The sequence below is a fragment of the Carassius carassius genome, chromosome 22 (assembly GCF_963082965.1).
Source record: "Carassius carassius chromosome 22, fCarCar2.1, whole genome shotgun sequence".
NCBI classification, from domain to species: domain Eukaryota; kingdom Metazoa; phylum Chordata; class Actinopteri; order Cypriniformes; family Cyprinidae; genus Carassius; species Carassius carassius.
In genome coordinates this window covers 9,045,354-9,051,565 of record NC_081776.1, presented here as the reverse complement: position 1 = coordinate 9,051,565, position 6,212 = coordinate 9,045,354, and positions in this window count along the sequence as shown.

Genomic DNA, 6,212 nt, shown 5'->3' with positions numbered 1-6,212 from the left:
TAAAATACATGTAACAATTGTGATTTGTTATTAAATCATTTAAATTTGGTGTCACATACTTCTGTAAAATCCAACTACGAAAAGTAGTTATTTGTTAATAATAATGCATTTAATAAGAAATCAAATCATCAATAATAATATAAATATAAGTTAGTAACTGTAACTAAAATATCTAGTAATATCTTGATAGTTCCTAGTAAGTTTTGAGGAATTAATCTTTAAAGGGTTTGTCATAGCAGGGGTCTTTCTGCTATAATAAGTAGCCTGACTCAAATTTGCGAATCGGTTCCTATGAACAGATCATTTTAAACAACCGACACAGCAGTTATTTAGATAATTACGTCATTATGTGGCTTGGCATAGTGTTTGCATGCTAATATACATAGGCGCATATTTCTTTATATTACGTTTTATTTAAGGGGGTTAATTATAATTTAATGTAATCAATTTCAGTTTGTAGCAGCCAAGATTCAACTCATACAGTAAAAAAAAAAAAAATTATATATATATATATATATATATAATTATTATTATTATTTTATGTATAAAAAAACCTCAGATTTGTAAAATCTGTAGTAAAATCACAGTTCTAAAAAAATTTTAACGCCTTCGTTATAACATTTCCTTTATTTGGCTAAACGATTCGTTCATGAACCGGACATCGCTGGTCATTAGTGGGCGAGTAACGTTACTTTTCAAGTGAAATAATGTCCGTGTCCTGTAGAATCAGCGTGTATATATGTTTTTACATTTAGTCTGTGCTTAGCCATCGGTCTTCTGTCTTTAGTATTTTTGTTCAGTAAACATGAAGCTTGTTTAAAAAGTGAAATCAGCTACCCCTTTAAGACCTGCGGATGTTTGTTCGGCGGAATTCACGCAAATAATTTTTTTATAATTTAGTTTGTTTCAAAATGGTGTTTGAGTTTGCATAGTATTTCTCTCACAGTGTATCATTCCGTGTATTTTTATGCTGCAGCGAAATATATTATTCACATAAGAGGTCAGAAGCACAGGAAACGCCCAACACTCTTGAAATCCACATGAACGGAAAATGATGCACATGACAACAGCCTGCCTTCCAATCTGACTCGAGAACTGTTTATGGACGAACGTATTCACACCTACCTGTGCTGATTCATTTTCAAAGGAGAGCGCTTGGCATGTTGACAACATGGTTGAGAATGAAATTTTCAACAGTGATGCAACAGACCACAAACTGCCAAATCACGCCTCTCACGCACACCTGTGTTTCAGATGGTAGGCTCCGATTACAGGCAAATAGGTGGTTTAGTCTTGGGTAATTATATATATATATATATATATATATATATATATATATATATATATATATATATATATATATATATACGCATACAGAACACTGCATGTAACTAATTATTCAAGGCTGTTGATTTTTAGCACACAATGAATACATTATTATTTGATTTTTTTTAATTAAAATTTTTTAAGACTTGTTATATGTTTAATCAAACAACAACAACATGAAATATATTTTAGAACGATCACATCTACATTAATTTGGTTTATTTAAAGTATATTGCAAAAATGTTAAACTAGAAAATAAATGCAAATAACTAGGGAATAGAAACAGCTCATTTTGTTGGAGTAGTTGTGGTACTGTTTATTTACTAATCCATTTTATCAGCTCGTCAATGTTGTTTTATTTTTTCCTTTGTTGTGAAACCTATAAGATAGTTTGATATTGCAAACATGACTGCAAATTGTTAGAAAATAAAATAGCTCATTTAAAATTCTACATTTTCTAAAGGATAAGCACCTTCTTTCACTGACTGTCTGTTGGAAAAGAAGTTGTAATCTAGTTTATATACTCATGGTGTTCAGTAAAACTAAAACTAGTTTATTTACAGAGATGTTGCGCACAAGCTGAATTCACATGGACAGCGAGAGGCGTTGATGCAGCTGGCTGTGATGGCCTGTGGAGAGAGACACAGGAAAGATGTCAACATGTTCAAGACCACAGCAGTGCTCAGCACCCGAGCCTTGAGATTTCACATCTTTGCAGAGGAGCAGTTACACACCAACATAAAAACAGCAGTCAGTATTAGCCAATTGTCATTTCTGACATATATGCATGCAAATATATGTTGCAAAGAATGAACATGTTTTCCCAACGTTAAAGGGGATGCATGTCATTTTAAATGGTCAAATATTTTCCCCAAGGCGGCAAACTCTCTGCACATTAAAACATTAGTACACCCAAAACTGAAAATTTACTTAAAGTTTACCCACCCTGACAACATCCAAAATAAAAAAAATTTGGTGAAATTTAGCATTATATCACTTATTTTTCCCGACACACTGCTTTTTGATTCAACGAGATGTTAATTGATGGACCGTCGTGTGGATTATAATGGTGTTTTTAACAGCTGTTTGGACTCTCATTCTGATGGCACCCATTCACTGCAGAGGATCCATTGCTGAGCAACTGATGTAATGCACATTTCTCCAAATTTGTTTTGATGAAGAAACAAACTCATCTACATCTTGTATGGCCCGAAGATACATTTTCAGCGAGTTTTCATTTTGGGGTGAACTATTCCTTTAATCTGCTACTAAACCATTGAGAAACTAAAGAGATGAAAGATTTACACTTTTCAAATCCATTTTCCACTTGTACAGCTAGATTCCTGGCCGGCTTTCATCCAGGCGAAATACAGCTATGTTATTCAGCCCATTTCATTCCCCCATGAGAACCATAAAGAGTGGAGTCAGCTTTTCAAGCCATGTGCATCAGAGAGACTCTTCTTACCGTTGAGTATTGGTGCAGTTTAACCAGCATGTTTAATTTATATCTAAAATATCTACAACTATTTTAAGCAAAAGCTGCCTTGATTATGGCATTTAAAATGTCTGAAAAGATTAGTGATTGCACTGGAAAATACTGTGCTGTTTTCTTTTTGTAAGATGCCAAAAATATGTCATATAACTCTTTTCTGAAATGGCAATATCATTTTTCTGAAAGCAGAAAATGTATTTTGTACTATTCATCTCAATTGTAGACCCATGATGCAGAAGCGCTTAATCTGGATGCCACCTTCTTGTTTCATAGTCAAACATGATTTGGCCAATCATGTGAGCTGTAAATGTCATGTGACATTCTATATTACTATATTAAAACACCTAGCAAAAAACAGAGAGAAAATAAAATATTATTAAAATATATAATAATGAATATAAAAATATAAAACAAATAAAATATCAAAATTAATTAAAAAATTGTTTATTCATAATAATAATATTTATTTTAAGTATTATAAAGATATACATTCTAAGTTTGGGCTTTTGGAGTTTTAAAAATATTTTTGAAAGAAGACTCTTGTGCTCATCCAGGCTACATTTTTAATCAAAAATTCAATAAAAACAGTATTACTGTGAAATATTATTATATTATTATTATAGTTTCCTATTTTAATATATTTTATAATCTTAATTATAACCTTTGATGGAAAAGCTGCATTTTCAGCAGCCATTACTCCAATCTTAAGTGTTACATCATCCTTCAGAACTCATTCTAATATGCTGATTTGATATTCAAGAAAGATTTCACACTATTTTTTAATGATGAAAACCGTACTTAGTAATTAGCTAAATAAATACAAATAAAAAAATAATAATGCACTACTAAAACATCTATTTATTACTCCATCTTAATTATTATATATTTTTTCTACATGTTGCAATTATATTTCAGTCCAGAAGAGGGTGGTAAAGGTCTCTATATTTATTGGCTTCTGTATAAGATCTTCCATTTACAATCCAGGTAAGCCTTTCTGGGTGTCAGTCATTCCTTATAGTTTTAATTTCTTTCAAGCCACTGAAACTCCTGTCTTGGTCACTGCATCTACAGCAGCAACTGCATCCCGGCAGAGAAAGAGAATGATTTTTCATGCTACATGGCAACAGAGGAGTGTTTCACAGTGACAAACAGCCTGCTTTCATGACTGTGTATGATGCTTTCAAACATGTGATTTTTATTAGGGGAGTTTTGTTAGTTACTATTAGCCTAACTTTTATAACAATCCTTTTGTTTTTTTTCCAACCAGTTTATGTCCATCCAAAGCTAATAAATCAGTTTTTACTTTTATCTGGCCGTACACATTTGGAGAGGATCTCATAAAAACATTCTTGTTAGCTCTGGAGGAGGCACTGAATGGAACCACACACACACACACACTGTGGGAAAGTTTCTTTTCTTTACCAGAGGACTATGAAAGTGGCTGAGTTGTGATGTTGTCGCTGATAATGACAGAAATGTATTCTCTGAGACTGGATAGTCACTTCGCTGCTCTTCCAGTCGAGTCTGTGCAATGTTCGAACCCTCAGAGATATAGAATGGGTTGAATGATCAAATATAAATTTAAACTGATACGCCTCAAGGTGCCATTTTCAGTTCATTTTTTAAAAGGACAGTCAAAACAAATATTCACCTAAATGTCATTCCAAATCTGTATGAACAAATAAGTCAAACTCTTGTTACACAAACATAGCTATTGTATGACTTAAGTTGACTTAAGACAAAGACTTTTGTGCACAAATTGTATGGATTGTGAATTTATAGCCCTTTTCATAATGCTTTGGATGTACTGTTACTTTAAGACTGATACTGAATGTACTGCAAGATTTGGGTAAATACTTGAAAATGTAAATAATGTATTTGTTTTACATAATGCTTATTTGAAATAAAATAAAAAATATATAGCACTAATTGGAGTTTGTGACTATCACTTTCATTCTCCACTGAAAGAATTACTGGAGTGATAAGGAGAAATATTAAAAGAATGGTTCACCTAAAAATTAAAATTTGCTGAAAATATACTCATTCTCTGGTTACAGCAGATGTAGATGAGTTGTTTAATTTTTTTTCCTTTGCTCTCTGATAGATCCACTGCAGTGAAATTATGCCTTCAGAATGAGAATCCAAACAGCTGATAATAACATTACAATAATAATAATAATAATAATATATGTATATCAAGGCAGTGACCATGCCTTAAAGATGGGGGGTGGGGGTTACTATATATATATATATATATATATATATATATATATATATATATATATATATATATATATATATATATATATATATATATATATATATATATATATATATATATATATATATATATAATTTTTTTTTGTTTTTTTTTTTGTGGTCGTGGTTGTGGTTGAAGTAAAAAGCTGCGTGCAAGAAACCATTTCATCATTATGTTTTTAACTTCAAACCGTTGCTTCGAGCCAAAATATGACTCCATAATCCATAACCACGCTCCCACCGGTGAAAAAAAAAACCTCATCAAATTTCGTTTGCATCTTGGATGGCCTGAAGGGTAAGTACATTTTAAGCAGTTTTTTATTGGGTGAACTATTCCGTTAAAACAAATAATTTTAGAAGCAAATAACCACGGTAATGATTTAGCTACAAACAAAAAAAACGAAAAATGTGGAGTTTTAACATTTTAGGTTATATTTGGAAAATTAGATAAAGTTTATAGAACATTTTGCATTATGTAATGTGACGTTTCGGCAATTAACTGGATTTATTTATTTATAGCAAACCAAACCAAAAAGTTACAACTTTCCTCCACCAGGTTGCAGCATTGATTCAGGTCTTTATGAATACAGGCAGTGTCTTAGAGTGACCATGGCTTTGTTCGTTATCACATAATACAACAGTAAATCATGAACCACATCCCAACAATATTTTTTTTCATCTCATAACAGGCAGAGACAGACTTTTTGCAAAGTAAAAATCTGAGGTAATTTAAAACACTATTCAGTTAAAACTCTTACAGCTCACAAAATAGTAAATGGCCCTGGGAAATTCTATAATGAGATCAACGATTAAAATATCATTACTTGGCAACCCTTAAAGCCATAGATGTTAATGATACAAAGAAGACCTGATTCTTTTATATTATAGAAGCTGACCTGCATTTGGTCCATTTGGTCGAGATGTGGAGATGACTTCACACACAATGAGAGGACTGATGTCATGTTTCATAGTTACATCTCATGGATCGATGTAGCAGCAAATAATCCATGTGTGGACCACCTGAGGCACAAAAGCTGATTTACAAGGATGTGCAGGTCAAAGGCTACACTTGACAGAACAACAATGAAGGCCTGTAGGTGGTCTTCCTCTTGTATCTGACAACCAGGATGATGAC